The sequence below is a fragment of the Leptonychotes weddellii genome, chromosome 4, assembly GCF_054177405.1.
Source record: "Leptonychotes weddellii isolate Sample4059 chromosome 4, ASM5417740v2, whole genome shotgun sequence".
Lineage (NCBI taxonomy): Eukaryota > Metazoa > Chordata > Mammalia > Carnivora > Phocidae > Leptonychotes > Leptonychotes weddellii.
Window position 1 is genome coordinate 15,268,436 of NC_138372.1, and position 15,196 is coordinate 15,283,631.

Sequence of the window (15,196 nt, forward strand, 5' to 3'; positions counted from 1 at the left end):
GAAATACAAAATTAAGAAATCCTGTTCTTTGTAACTGTGGTCCCAGGAATTCATGTATGTGGTAGCCACATTTCTCGTGTTTTCTCCTAGTCCCTGTAGGATGCAGAACCTTGTTAAATGGAACAGGGAGGACAGATCATGGCTGCAAACTTATTCCTACTGTTTGAGCTGTTTGAACCGCAAGCCATTCACATTTACATACAGTACATCAGCAATAATCCTGTTCTGCAAAAAAAAATCCATTAATTTGAGAACTATTTTTTGAGCACCTAAGATGTGCCACGTACCATTCTAGGTATTTGTTGCTTGTTTGCCAAATCTGGCAACCCTGTATATTGGGGGCTCCTATTAAAGGAGAATGCAGAGACGGTGGAAATGCATGATCGGGGGGATAACAGCTGGGGTGTAGCTCTAGGGACTACAAAAGTGACTGGGTGTCAGCTATAGTAAATCTGACCCTGAATATGACAGGGACATGTGTGTATAATAGTGAAAGTGACTAATTGGGCAGTAACGAGGACAGCTGTGCACCCAGTAGGGGCCTGCTAAATACTGGCTTGACTATGGGGCAGCGAAAGTAGCTGAATGACAATGACGGTGAGAACAACCGAAAGGGTGACAGCTGGGCACAGGGTCCAATTGCTACACTGCACGGAACTGTTTGAAGTTTGTGGTCATTGACAGTGGTCGCCTACCGGACAGTGACAGTAAACAATAATGAACCCAATGACAGCAACAATGCAAGTGACAGTTCTGCCCAGCAGATTGAATTTGTGACTAAAAACGGTGATGGAGTGGGAGTCAGTCTGACAATGACAGCTCTCAGAACGACCGAATATTGACGTTGTGGATTTAACAGCTGTAACCACAGAGGGAACTCGGCATTGTACTGAGACTGCTGGATTTGGGCGGCATGACTGGCAGTGACAGAAAAATTGCGCGTCAGTGACAGAGTGACAGTGTGAGGTTCAGTGGCCCAGCACTGATGTGACTTAATTTGTCGGATACTGTCTGGATCTGACTTAATCTGTTGGGCTGTATGAGGGTGGCAACAGGAGCTCCAACGTGGAACGCTCACTGTGCAACAAAGCGTGAGAAAGAGTAACTGAGCAAAAAAGCTATGATCGCCCCCCTACACACACCCCCTAAATTCCTGAGAGGGACGAGGGAGAGGCGGGATCAAGGTATCTTCAAGACACCACGATTGGCTGACGCGAGCCTGTTAGCCTATCACGGCCGAGCCGTGCCAAACCTGTCCACCAATGAGGATGCGTCTGCAGACGCGGCTCAGGTCACGTCTCCGCCTCGTACGTGAACGTGTTTTGGAAAAATGTAGAGAAACCTTTTGTGTCTACTTCTGTGCCATTCTTGAAATAAGATCCTAAGCCTAGCACTGCCCCAGCAAGAGTCCGTGGAACCCCACTAAAACTTTCAAAAGAGAGTGTGGGGAGAGGAGGGAGTGGCCAAGGGTCATAGGTCAGAGAACAAGCCCGCAACCCGCTAGCCCCAGCACCCTGGCATTGGTGGAGGGCGCGCGCGACGCAGGCCCCGCCCCGTGAGGCCCGCCCCCGGCACGTGACTGTGGCGCGCGGGGCAGGCCGGGCCGCCCCCTCGCCGCTTATACTCCTTACGCGCCGGCCTCAAAATGGCCGCCTTCTGGCGTCTCTGGCGCTGTTGAATGGAGAAAGCTTTATTGTTCCCTTCGGGCAGGAGTGTTCGTGTCCTCTATGGCGCTGTCAATAAAGAACGGCAGTTTGAATCGGTGCTGAACAGGTAACCATAGAAACGGGGCTGGGACTCAGCTTGGAGACCCCTTTAGCAGCTGAGGCCCGAGAGGCGCCCCAAATTAGGGGCGCGCTGAGACCCTTCGGCGTGCGACCTCCGCGGGGCTCTGCCAAGTCCCATCCGCCTCCTCTCGCCCGGGACGCGGACCCCCTGGGGCGGCTCCCACCCCGAGCGCAGGCTCGGCTGTAAGTCTGCGGTGGGGAGAGGCCGTGGGGCTGCGTCGGGGCGCACCCGGCTTGGCCCCAGCCTGGGGCCTGCCCGCCGCCTGGGGCCTGTCCTCGCCCCTCACCGTCTGCTGTTTGGCGCGATCTGAGGCCTCCTCGCTGCTGCTTCTCGAGTCTCTTCCCCCGCTCTTCTGCCAAGTGCACCAGGCGTCGGGAAACTCCGGCCTTGGGCCAATCCCCACCCCACCGTTTTTGTCTGTCGGGAACTAATAGTGGTTTTTACATTTTTAAATGGCTGGGGGGCGGGCGCGAAGAAGACTTTCATGTAATTTGTGAAATGTATATGAAATCAAATATCAGTGTCCTCAAGTGAAGTTTTATTGGAGCACAGCCATGTTCATTGTTCTGTATCATCTATGGCTCCTTTCTTGCTACAAGGGCTAAGTTGAGTAGTTGGGATAGATACGGCATAGCCCACAAAGCCGAAAATACTTAGGCCTGGCCCTAAGCAGGAGAAGTGTGCCAGCCTCTGCCCTGGACACAAGTAGACTGGTCAGTGTTGTCCAGCGGTTCTTCTGATCACTTCTCATGGAATGGGAAACTTCAGTTAAAGCTACCCCGTACACCTAAAGCTCTGGCCTTATTGATCTGTTATTCAACGTGGGAATTGTTTCCCCTATTTTTGATAACAGTACCATCCATCTAGCGCCTACAATAAGCCAGGATTTTCTTTATGTTCATACCCAGAAGTTTTTTTGTTTGTTAACAAACTTCGTAAGTAAGTGTCCATATTTCCACCTAAGAGAGGAAGCCCAGATTCTGAGGTTAAGCTTCCTAAGGGTGCAATAGATTATAGGTCTGGCAGATTGAGCTCACCCTAGGGAGCCCTCTGCTTGGTAACCCACCCCACACAGCTTCAACTTCTTTCAAGTCTCAACCTGGGGCTCCTTGGTTCTGGCTTGAAATTGTATCCAAATCTGTGTATGGTTTATGGAGATATAATTACAACCTCAAAATGAAGTTTTTCTTTCCTTAGCTAAATCGTCAAACTTCTGCCACACCTTCCTTTCTAATTTAGATGCCTTTCTTATATGGCAGTCGTTCCCAAACAGGCTATGCATCGCTAGTTTGCAAATGATTTCAGAACACTCCATGCCTGCATGCATGCTTTCATGAATCATTCAGTATTAGTTGAGCACCTGCTATGTACTAGGGATGATTCAAATCCCTGGAAATAAAGTGGTGAACAAGATCAACATGATCTTTAGCCTTTCACAGAATTTAAATTCAGCAGGGTCTTGGACAGATGGTATACAGGTAAACAAAGGTAATTTCAAATACAGCTGTCATAGCATCATAATAAAATTAGTAGTTAGTTATTAAGTGATTTCTGCATGCTAATGCACTATGTGCTTTATTTACGTGGATTATCATTCAGTCTTCTCGCTAACACTATGACAAAGGTAGTATTAGTATTTCCATTTTAAAGATGAGGACACCGAGACTCAGAGAGGAGAGATGTCCAAGGTTACATAGCTAATATTCAAGGGAGCTAATATATGAACCTTAGCTGATCATACCACCCTGTATTATCCCATGTGTTTATTATCTTTTCTACCAATTTGGGATGCCCTCAAGGACAGGACCACACCTTACCTGTTTTTGTATCAGCTGCTAGCCAGTGTTCACAGCCTGTAGTCTGGTAAGTATTTAAACAAATTCAGGCCATTGGTTGAGCAAATATTTGACTGCCTGCTATGTACCAGACACCACTGTGCTAGGCCTTACGATTACCATGAGCAAGATGGACCTAACACCTCTTGTCTAAGGCAAATAGTAGCATCTGTGATGAAGGTAGTCAAATAATGCTAACCTGGAAGACCCCCTTTTACCGGAATGGCCCAGTAAGCTGCTGGAGAAAGATAGCTGAAGCTGAAACAAGGATCCAGTCCAGCAAGAAGGGAAAGGGGAGACAACTGGGAAGGAAGAACTTTTTAATAGGATCAGAGATTGTGAGGTGGCAAGAATCTGGGGTGTTGGAGGGCTGGAAGAAGTGAGTAGTGGTGCTGTGATTCAGTCCCGTGCTCCCAGTCTCTGGCCCCTGAAGCCAGCTTTACTGCTGAGAGAGTGGCCCGCCCATGGGCCAGTTACAGATTAATATGTGAAAGGCGGATGATGGTACCTCCTCCAAGGGTTGTTATGTGGATTAAATAAGAGAAAATGTAATAACAGGTTGGGTGTTTTCTTTTTGTTGTTACACATGTTGCTGAGTTCCAGTTAGAGAAAACTAACCAAATTTGGCCCCAGATGGAAATTTATCTGAAGTGCTAAATAATAACAAAAATCCAGGATTATGTTATCAACAGAACTGAGGATGTGTATGTATGTTTCTATATTTGATGGGGTGGGGGGACAAGAACAGATCTTATTTTTTCTTAATGTTTCTGTTGAGAGAGGAACTCTTCCAAATGGCTTTTAATTTTTTTTTCAACCAAATTATACAACTGTCTATTCAGAACACTTTTCATTATTTTAGTGTGTTCCTCCATTGAAGGCATGTGCATTTTCTTAAGGCAGTCTAAGAAAATGATAGGTTTCTTCTAGGTAATGGTCATTTCAGAGTTTGTTTGCAAATGATTTTGGGTTTCCTCCAAAAGTTCAAAATAATGTTGCGTACTTTATGCAAGGCATTGAATGCTTTAAAGCAAGTAGCAGACTTTCTGAATTGGTAAAAATTAGAAGGTATTTGGGTTCATGAATGTGAAAAATTGCAGAGGCAGTAAGAAATCAAACTGTATAAGAAGATCAGCCATGTCAAGTTTTGCTTTAAACTGTGTCTAGTAACTGGATCGCACATATCCTTAGAAGATGTAATCCCTCCCAGCAAATGGAGCAAGGAACTGGACAGAGAGTGGCATGTTAATGCAATGCAATGTTAACAATAAGCCCTGCATTAAATTGCTGTTTTAGTTTTGGGTGGGACCTTCACATTTCAAGTATTCAGTTTTACTCTGTGATTTGGGTCTGTTGGGTTCCAGTAAAGAGAAGGTGGTAACACTAGTTCTGAAGGATAATATAAAACTGCAGTAGGAGCGAGGGCATACCAATTTGTTTTTCAATCTATTTTATTTCAGTTCAAAGCATCATTGCAGACAGGCACTGCAGGAAAACAAGCCACACTTTGGCAATACTCAACTGCTTTTGGAGATAGAAGAAGACTGAGTATAACCAAAGTGTGGCTTGTTTTCTTGGGCTATCTGTCTGCAAAGAAGCTTTGAACTGAAATAAAATAGATTGAAAAACAAATTGGTATGCCCTGTTGCCTCATACGGAGTATTTACGTTACCCTTCCGGAGTACTGCCTACACCAGCACCCCGGAGGAAGACAGTGACCCCTCAGCCGCTTTCAACTGTTCAAGAGAGTGAGCTCTTTGATTTTCACAAGGAAATTGAATTGGAATTTATGGTTTTCCGGATCTCCAATAGGCTGCTTTCTAAAGCCATCATCTCGATAATTCGAAGAAAGCAAGTTGTAACCATGTAGAGGAAAGAATTAAATGTTAAGGGCATTTAAATTTAGAGAGGAGACTGTCACTTTCTCTAAGTCATGGAAGGGATACGGTATGTCATTTGCAGAGACTCTTGCAGTTTTGAGGCTTCTGCAGCCCTCAAGGGAAAGAAGGGTAAGGAAAGAACTCTAGCTTTCCTTGTATTTCCCTAATGTTGTTATTTAACCCCAAATCCTCAAACTCATGACACCAAGTATTTAATTTCCTTAGATGAAGTAAATACATTATAGCTGATCCCAGGTTGTTAATCTGGGATAAATGGTTGAGTTGCAGGGGACCCACAAATCCTTTAAATTTGCCTGCAAATTTGTCTGAGTGTCATTTTTTTGGGGAGTGAGTCCATTTCTCTAATCAGGTCTCAGAGGGATCCTTGACCCTCGAGGTGCAGAGCCAACAATGAAATGTCACATGTAATACCACTGGCCCAAAGTAGTGTTGAGAATCCCCCTGAAACCAGTTATTTCTTACTGCTGTATGGTCTTGACTGCAGTTTTGAAAGTATCTTTTCGGGCCATGTTTCCTGTCAGAAGTGGCCAAGCATAGTTGAGTGATCATGTCTGGTAGAGGTATTTACCCAATGAGGTACTTCAGAAATGCCTCAGAGGTCATTGTCATGATTTTACAGGAGACTGCCACACTGATGATGTGTTGTCTTGGCAACCTTGGTAGCAGTTGCCATATTTGTTTCTTCTGACAGGTGAAAGGAAGAGTGGTAGCAGCCTAATACTTTGGCTCTAGGCATCAATTTCGTGCAGATGGACTCGGTTCCTCAGGACCTTAGGAGGGAGAGAGGAGAAGGAGAGGGATGGATTCAAGGAGGCAGAGACAGAGGAGTGAAGGAGGAGAGATGCTGCCCCTGCTTTGTCCTGGCATCCCTCTGTTGTCTGTGGAGGGAAATAGAGCTCTTTCTGAAACCAAATTTATCTCACTTACACTAATATTAGGACCTCTGAAAAAGTCAACTCAAAGATGCAATTTCTGGTTTATTAGAAAAATGGAAAGAAAAGGAAGGAACTGTCTTTAAGTCTTTATCTTGGGATGTTTTGCAAACATGGGACCTCAGTAGAAAACTGCTGTGGGCCACAGTTTGTTTGGCCCATACAGTGTTTGTCAGTGAGTTGCTTGTATTTACAGAGAGAGATTTTACATCTGTCTGACCCCTGGAGGTATTTGCATGAGTGACCTCTGCTATTAGCAGAGAGTCTAATTCTGGGACTCTCAATGTTTGATGAAGTAAATTTTTATGAAGGAAAGGGCCCAAGAAGGATAGAGGGAGATTAGAAACAAAGGATTACTAGCTTTTGGGGCTCTAAATATTGGTTACTTGAAATTTATTAAAATAAAAAACAAAGTGAACAGTATGTGGTTCTATTTCTGACTTTGAGAAAATATTGCAAGAGGTCAGCTAACCTGCTAGTTTCATCTGTTTCTCAGCTTTCTAAGACTGCAGCCTGACTGTTGGATCTTCGTCCTTGACTCCTTTAGCTCCTTGTCCCCACTAGCTCTGAAGGATGATGTCAGGGGCTCTGGCAGCAGTGAACTTGCCATTTTTCTTCCATCTGGTACTTACCTTCGGTTCCTAATCTCAGTGGATGGCACCACAGAGTTGCAAAAGGCAGAAAGTCCCCCCATGTTCTTCCCCTTCTGTCAACCCCCTACCCTCCTTCCACCCCCTACCCACAAATAGCACACATTTATTTAGGCTACAAGCCTACTGATGTCCCCTTTCTCTTTTGGTTAAAGCTACTATAATCTCTTGCCCTGAATTACTACAACAGCTTCAGAACTGGCCAGCTGGCTTCTTCCTTTGTTCCTTTCTAATCTATTTTGTACACTGTTGCCAGTGATCTTTATAAAGCACAGATCACATGTGACTGTTTCCCCCTTGCTTAAAACTCTCGGATGGCTTGCCTGCCCTCAGGACAATACAGTTCCTTGGCTTGGACTGTGCTGCCCTCAGGCTCTGGCTAGGCCTGTCTCAAGCCTCATCTTACTCTCTCCCCTCCTCTCACCCTTTCTACTTGAGTACCCAGTCCATCATGCTCAGTGGGCCACAGAGCTTCATCCTTCCCAGGACAAGTGGGCGGCACTCTGGGGCTTTGGATTTTCCTGGCCCTGTTACTAACCAGGCCGGTAGCAGTACCGCTGTCTGCACTGACTGTTAGATCACCGAATGTTGTTTGAGTTTTTATGTGGTTCCTTTGTCCCGGGACTATGTGCTGTTTCAGATGTGTAGTCAAATACTGTCCTGAGGTCAGTTGATGTATTTATATTTATTATGCCACCAACTTGATAAGCTTTATCAACAGGCTCATTTGTTTTAAACTTTAAGAATTGCTTTTAGGGCACCTGGGTGGCTCATTTGGTTAAGCGTCTGCCTTCCGCTCAGGTCATGGTCTCAGGGTCCTGGGATCGAGTCCCGCATTGGGCTCCCTGCTCGGTGGGGAGTCTGCCTCTCTCTCATTCCCTTTGCCCCTCCCCTGGCTCCTGCACACTCTCTCTCCCTCTTCCTCTCTCTCTTTCAAATAAATAAGATCTTAAAAAAAAAAAAAGAATTGCTTTTAAAAATCTAATTTTGTTTTTTAACTATGTAAACCATTTATGTGGTTCAAAAATCAAAACTACATAACAAGGTGCGTTCATAGAAGTTTTTATTTCATACCTGATCCTCCTCCTCTGTTTCTCTTGAGTCTTCCTATCAAAGTTTTGGGGGGTTTGCCCATCTGTTAGGTAAGAAATCATTTCAGTATAGTTTAAATTTGTTTTCTCCTTTAATGAGATACAGGATATCTGCTCAATGTCTGTGGTATAAGTTGCAAAAATATTTTTTCCAGTATGTCATATGCCTAACTTTGCATATGTTGTTTTATTGCTGTACAAAAGTTTTACATCTTTATATATTATATTTATGGGTCTTAACAGTGTATTGCTTTAGATTTTGAGTCACAGTTAGGAAGTCTGCCCTGCTCTTAATTTATGGGGAATTCATTATGTTTTCTTCCAGTATATGTATGGTTTCACTTTTTATTTTTTAAACATCTAAGGTTCTTATCCTTTTGGAATTTATCTTTTTTTTAAATTTATTTATTTGACAGAGAGAGAGAGAGCGAGAGAGGGAACACAAGCAGGGGGAGTGGGAGAGGGAGAAGCAGGCTTCCCACCGAGCAGGGAACCTGATGCGGGGCTTGATCCCAGGACCCCGGGATCACGACCCGAGCCGAAGGCAGACACCCAACGACTGAGCCACCCAGGCACCCCTGGAATTTATCTTGACATTTGGTTTGAGGAAGGATCCAATTTTATCTTTTCCCACGTATGAAAAGTTCTTACTAGGGGGCCTCGGTGGCTCAGTCAGTTAAGCGTCCAGCTCTTGATTTCAACTGGCCCTTCCAGATGTTAAAAAATTACAAAGCGTCTAAAATTAAGATGGTTTTGTAACGGCATATGAATTGACAATCAAACCCATGGAACAAAATAGAAAATCCAATAAGAAACCCAAATGTATACAACAGTTTAGTATCCAATTAAAACAGCATCTCAAATCAATAGACAAAAAATAAGAACTTTCTTTTTTTTCTCTTTCCTTTTTTTTTTTGAGAGAGAAGAGAACGGGGCAGGGGGTGGGGGGAAGGGGGTGCTTGTTGATTTTCAGTCTTAACTTAAAAAAAAAATTCCTTTTAGAATCCTTCCAGAACTTCTCAGAGGGGTGTACACACCCACATACTCAAAACTTTTTATATATCATTTCAGATAGTTCATAGATGTCCCCCCCCAGCCCATCCTGTTATATTGTCCCCTCAGAACCCCTTCTCTTGTCTGTTCTCCTCCATTCTCAGTACGTAGCTCTGTGATCTTGGGGTCATGAGGCTGGGCTCATGACCTGAGTTGAAATCAAGCAGGAAGGGGAAGATGAAAGAGCGAGCCTGTAAGACCCATATATGGGAAGATTGTCCTTGTACAGGGCACCTGGGTGGCTCAGTCGTTGGGCATCTGCCTTCGGCTCAGGTGGTAATCCCAGGGTCCTGGGATCGAGCCCTGCATCGGGCTCCCTGCTTGGCGGGAAGCCTGCTTCTCCCTCTCCCACTCCCCCTGCTTGTGTTCCCTCTCTCGCTGTCTCTCTCTCTCTGTCAAATAAATAAATAAATAAATAAATCTTAAAAAAAACAAACAGTGACCTTGTACAGACATCCAGATATTCCTAATTGTACAGTCTGTGGCTGTTAATTCACTGCTTTGTAGTATGTTGTTCTCTTTGCCCACATCCCAGAACTTTAATAAATAGCATGTTGATAATGATAGTTATCATTTATTGAATACTACAAAGGCCAGGCGCTGGCTAGGTATTTTCCATAATTATTTCTTGTAATCCTTATAGCAACTAAGCAATAGGTTTTAGTGTCTCCATTAAAATATGGAAGTTTCAAACACACAAAAGTGTGAATGGCATTATGAGCTCCCATATACATGTTACCTCCCTTTTACAGTTGAGGAAACAGGTTTTGAAAAATTAAGTAACTCAAGGTTACAAAGTTAAAGTCAGGTTTAGAACCCAACTCTTTTTAGCTCCTTATTAAGATTATTTTTCAGGGGTGCCTGGGTGGCTCAGTTGGTTAAGTGACTGCCTTCGGCTCAGGTCATGATCCTGGAGTCAGGATTGAGTTCCGCATCAGGCTTCCTGCTTGGCGGGGAGTCTGCTTCTCCCTCTGACCATCCCCCCTCTCGTGCTTTCTCTCTCTCTCAAATAAATAAAATCTTTAAAAAAAAAATTATTTTTCAAATTTTAAACTCCCAACTGGCCAGGGAAAAGCGAAAGCAAGGGAGACAGTTAAGAGCCACTCCATTCTAAACTCCAGCTCATAGTATTACATTAGTCTTCCCTTCTAATTCGTATCACAAAGATTTCCCTCACTTCTGTTTGCAAACAGTAAGCCCTCCTATCACCCCTTCCTCCTCGTTCCCTAATGCTCTGCTCTCACTTGCCTTCTCTTGGCCTAGTTTTATGAGTGCAGTCCAGTACTAGTTGATTTTTAAAGGCCTGCCAGTGTTTTGAGTACCTGGCTCCCAGCATGATATTGGGAACATAGTAGGAACTTGTGAATTTAAATAACAGTAAAATTTGCTGCTCTTATTCATTTAGCCCATAGGTTTAGTGTGGTACTGTAACTTGTGAATGATGCTCTGAAGCCCTGGCAGTCATTAGATCTGACCACCCTAGATACTGGCTGCTCATATAGCTGGTACTCTGCTGTCAGCTGCCTCAGTTCCAGTCAGGTTCAAACCTTTCTAAGGTCAGAGTCCAAGACAGCAGAATAATTGGCCCCTAGAGTTCTGGATTTTTTTCTCAGGCAGTGAAGTGTTGAGGATAAAATTTTCATGTCTTCCTTTGAACATTTTTGAGCAAATACTATGGGATCCCATAGCTCTTTCCCAAAGTTAGAAGCAATAGAGAAGTTATCCTCTTTTGCATTTTTTGTTGTTGTTAGCTCCTCAAGTTAACCCTTTTGTCATACTCCCTGGTGATAGACAAGAGAAAGCTAGAGATGAAAATAATTCCTGCTTCTTCAAAGACAAAAAACTTCCAGCACTCGGAGGAGAGGAGAATGGAGTTCATCTGCGAAGTGTGCACAGAGGTCTAGCGAAGGTTGGGTGATCTGCATGGTGTCCTAAGGCAGTAATGTGGGCAGTGGGAGCTCCATAGTCTTCAGTGCTTCTGATACTCAGCTACTGAGGTATAAGAAGAGTAGGATTCCAAGCTGAAAGTGATCTGTTCTTACCTGTGCCAGTTCTTTGAGAGCAGGATTATGCTGAATTTCTTCTCTGTAAGGACAGCTTTAGTTAAGGGTGTTTGGCTGGGCTCAGTAAAGAGCTGCTGGATGGACAGGCACACACTGTTCCCTGACTAAGGAAATGGGGCTGTAGAGCCCCGCTGGGGCTTTATGGGCTCCACCTCCCCCAGCAGCACCATCACCTTCTTCGTGGCCTTGGACAAGTCAGGGCCTTGACAAGTGTGTGTGGTGCCTCATATAACACAGGATGAGTAGCCCCTAAATTAATGGCATCTCTTCTTTAAAAACACTTTATTTATCTACACTATCAATGATGAGCACTGGGTAATATATAGAATTGTTGAATCTCTATATTGTACACCTGAAACTAATATAACACTGTATGTTAACTATACTGGAATTAAAAACAAACAGCAGCAACAACGAAACCCCACTTTCTTTACTATGTATCTCTGCACTGCCTCTGAACAGAGCAGTTACCAAAAAAGTAGGAGAAAGACTGAGGGATCAAGAGCTTCACAGCTTTTTCAGTCCCACGTTTGGGCAGTATCCAGCGGTGAAAGTTCCGGCTCTGGAGTCAGACAGCGTGGGTTCATTTACGGACTCTGGCACTCAGCGGCTTTGTGATTTGGGGCAAGCCGTTTACTTTTGATAGGATTCTACTTTCTCAGTTGAAAGTGGAATTAATAATGGTAACTACCTCACAGGTTTTGCAAAAATTATATAAGGCTACCATGCAGAGTGCTTGGCATAGTGCCTGGGATATAATAAACCTTTGCAAATGTAAGCTCCTATTGTTAGATCCCTCCCTTAACCCTTCTGAACTGTGTCCTTTTCCCTTTCCAAAATGTGTTCTTCGTTGCTTTCCACTTACAGAGTGTGTACCAAAAATACAGGTAACAGGAAGAGTCTCATTTCTGTCATTACTGATTTGGAAGATCTTAAGACACTTGTCAACACCTTCGTTTCCTCATCTACAAAATGTCTGAATTGGACCAGGTGATTTCAAACTTTCCCATATCTCTGGCTAATTTTCAATGAGTTTAAGGCCTTGAATTCTCTCAGATTATAGCCCAGCACTCTCTGTTATGAGAGGCCTAACCCAGCCCATTTTCTCTCCCTTTCCTAGCTGACTCCCATCTCAGACCAGCTGTTTGAAACTAGCAGTGTGGTTGTCTATAAAGTTTATTCTTTTTTATTTTTTAAAGATTTTATTTATTCATAAGAGACAGAGCGAGAGAGAGAGAGGCAGAGGGAGAAGCAGGCTCCCCACTGAGCAGGGAGCCCGATGCGGGACTCGATCCCAGGACCCTGGGATCATGACCTGAGCCGAAGGCAGACGCTTAACCATCTGAGCCACCCAGGCACCCCAAAGTTTATTCTTTTTTTAAAAAAAATTTTTGCAGTATTTGACATATAGAAGATACATATGTAACTTAGATAAGTGATGAGGCAGAGTGATTTTTTAGAAGTACATCTGTGAACGGATTATCCAACCTAAGAACTATAAAATAAAATATTTTGGCAGGTGGATTTTATGCTTCCTTTTGACATTTAATGAATGTTTACAAAGTTATAGGAAATGTCCTTCACGTATTGACTCATATACATGCAGTGGCTTATTAGTGCTTATAGCTACCCCACTAATAAGCACTAACATCCCTATTTTACATATGAGGAAAGTGAGGCCTAGAGAGGCCACTGGCATAAAGCCACACAGCCGTTGAGAGGGACAGCGCTGTGATTCGGCCCCTGGGCAGCGGGCGGGCTGGCTCTAGAGCCTCTGACCCTTACTGTTAGGCACCTAGTCTCTTGAGTCACCAGGCCTGGTTTGGTATTGTGTAGTTGCCTGAGTTCTCTAATTTGTACATTAAGTGGGTATCTTTGAATTTGAACTTTGGTACGGTGTTACCGTGTGTCCAGATTGATTATTCCCAGCTAAGGAAAAGTGTATTCTCAAAATCAAGTTGGTGAAACCTTGGAACTTATCCACATCTTCAGTCACTGAAAAATGCCTATAAGTACCAGTGACAAAGCCAAGAGTTTGTTTGTTTGTTTGTTTTTTAACATCTAAGAACTTGGATATAAAAGCATTGGAGTGATGATTGCTTGTTGAGACTCTCGACTGTCGGATGGAAGAGTCCCAGTAGGTGGAATGCAGTCACTCGTTAGATGACTGTGTTGCTCCAGAGCTTTTGCAGTTTGGCCTGTGAGTCATCTTGGGTGAACTATTCAATCAGAGCAGCATGGCCGGAAAGGCAGGCAAAAGACAGATAAGCCTCTCAAAGCCTCCTTCCAAGGCTAGCCTTGAAAAATTGCTTGTTTCTAGGAGTTAGAAGATAAGAGGATACAAGCAGTTTGTTACGCTGACTGTTCTGATGTTTTGTCTCATTGTGTTTTATAGAATGCCTCAAAAGAAGAGTTTCATTAGAAATTGAGAGAATCTGGAAATAGAAATTAGTTTAATATAACGGTTATTATAGGCTTATCAAGAATCAGATGCTGCCAGTTTTGAGATGTGGAAAACAACCTTTCTAGTGGTCCTTAGTCCGTTCTGTCTCTGCCTCCTTGAGAATTTAGGTGGGGTGGTGGCCCTGGTAGTGATGATAGTGGCTAGCAGCTGATGCATTTATTGAGCACTTACTGTGTCCTCAGTGCATACTGCTGATGCTTTAGGTGTATTAACTCCTTTAATCTTCTAACCACCCAGTGAGAGAAGTACTATTATTTCCCCTATTTTGTAGATGAGAAACCTACGCCCCTCAGATCACATACTTTGTGATTGGATGTTCAAGCTTCACACCAGGTAGTCTGGCTCCAGCTCCATCCTTAACCACTAAGCTACACTGCTGCTCAGGACAGCCGTGGGCCCTCTGCCCCAAAAGTGTGCAGTTGGACAACATTGCCTGTAATTTAGAGAACACATGGACTCTTCTTTCCTTTCCTAGTCCATGGACTCAGGTTTAAACCCCAGGCTAGACTTGTATAAATTCCCTGCAGGCAGAGATTATATCTTATTTAATTTTGCTTGGCACATTGTAGGAACTAAATAAATGTTTAATGAATGAATAGGTTGTTGGAAATGACACTGGCTTTGAAGCCAGCCAAACCTACCTGGGTTTCTATTTTTAAATTCCATAATACATGTTTACTATAAAAAATTCTGAAATGTATGAGGAAGAAAATAAATCCCCCATCATAACACTACCTAGGAACCTACTGTTAGCATTTTGACATATTTTCTGTCAAATGTGTACATTTTTAAATGCAAATGTGTACATACATGTACATAAATTTTTTAAATGCAAATGTGTACATGTGCATATATTTTTAAACCAAATTGGAATTATATATACAATTGCATGCTGGTTTTTTTTTCCTTTTGGTATATTGAGAGCATTTCCTCATGTTATTAAAAATCTTCAAGAGTCTAATTAAAAAAATTTATTTAGCTATAATTCACATACCATACAATTTACTGTTTTAAAGTGTACAACTTAAAAGTCTGTGTAACCATCACCACTTTTTAATTCTAGAACATTTTCATCACTCCCCAAAAAAACCCCATACCCATTAGCATTCACTCCCCAACTCCCCCTCCTCCTAGCCCCTGGCAACCACTAATCCACTTCCTATCTCTGTGGATTTGCCTGTTCTGGACAGTTCATATAAATGAATCCTTCAGCATGTGGCCTTTCATGACTGGCTTCTTTCACAGAGCATAGTGTTTCTAAGTTTCACCCCTGTTGTATGTTTTCTGTATTCCATTCCTTTGTATGGCTGAATAATATTCCACTGAATGGATATACAACATTTTGTTTGTTCATTTATCAGTTGGTGGACATTTGGGTTGTTTCCAGGTTTTGGCTGTTATGTATAACGCTCCATGTGT

General features: G+C 43.3%; 1 protein-coding gene across 5 annotated transcripts in view; it reads left to right on the top strand.

The window, feature by feature from the left end:
- The first annotated feature begins 1,604 nt into the window (after window positions 1–1,604).
- ZBTB40 (zinc finger and BTB domain containing 40) overlaps window positions 1,605–15,196 on the top strand; it is a 73,168-nt gene continuing 59,576 nt past the window's right edge. For 3 of the 5 annotated variants that reach the window (XM_081817694.1, XM_081817695.1, XM_081817696.1), the window contains exon 1: window positions 1,605–1,773. The gene's annotated coding sequence lies outside the window, so the exon portion shown is untranslated. The remainder of the gene's footprint in view (window positions 1,774–15,196) is intronic. The other 2 variants (XM_081817693.1, XM_081817697.1) reach the window with 1 other exon arrangement.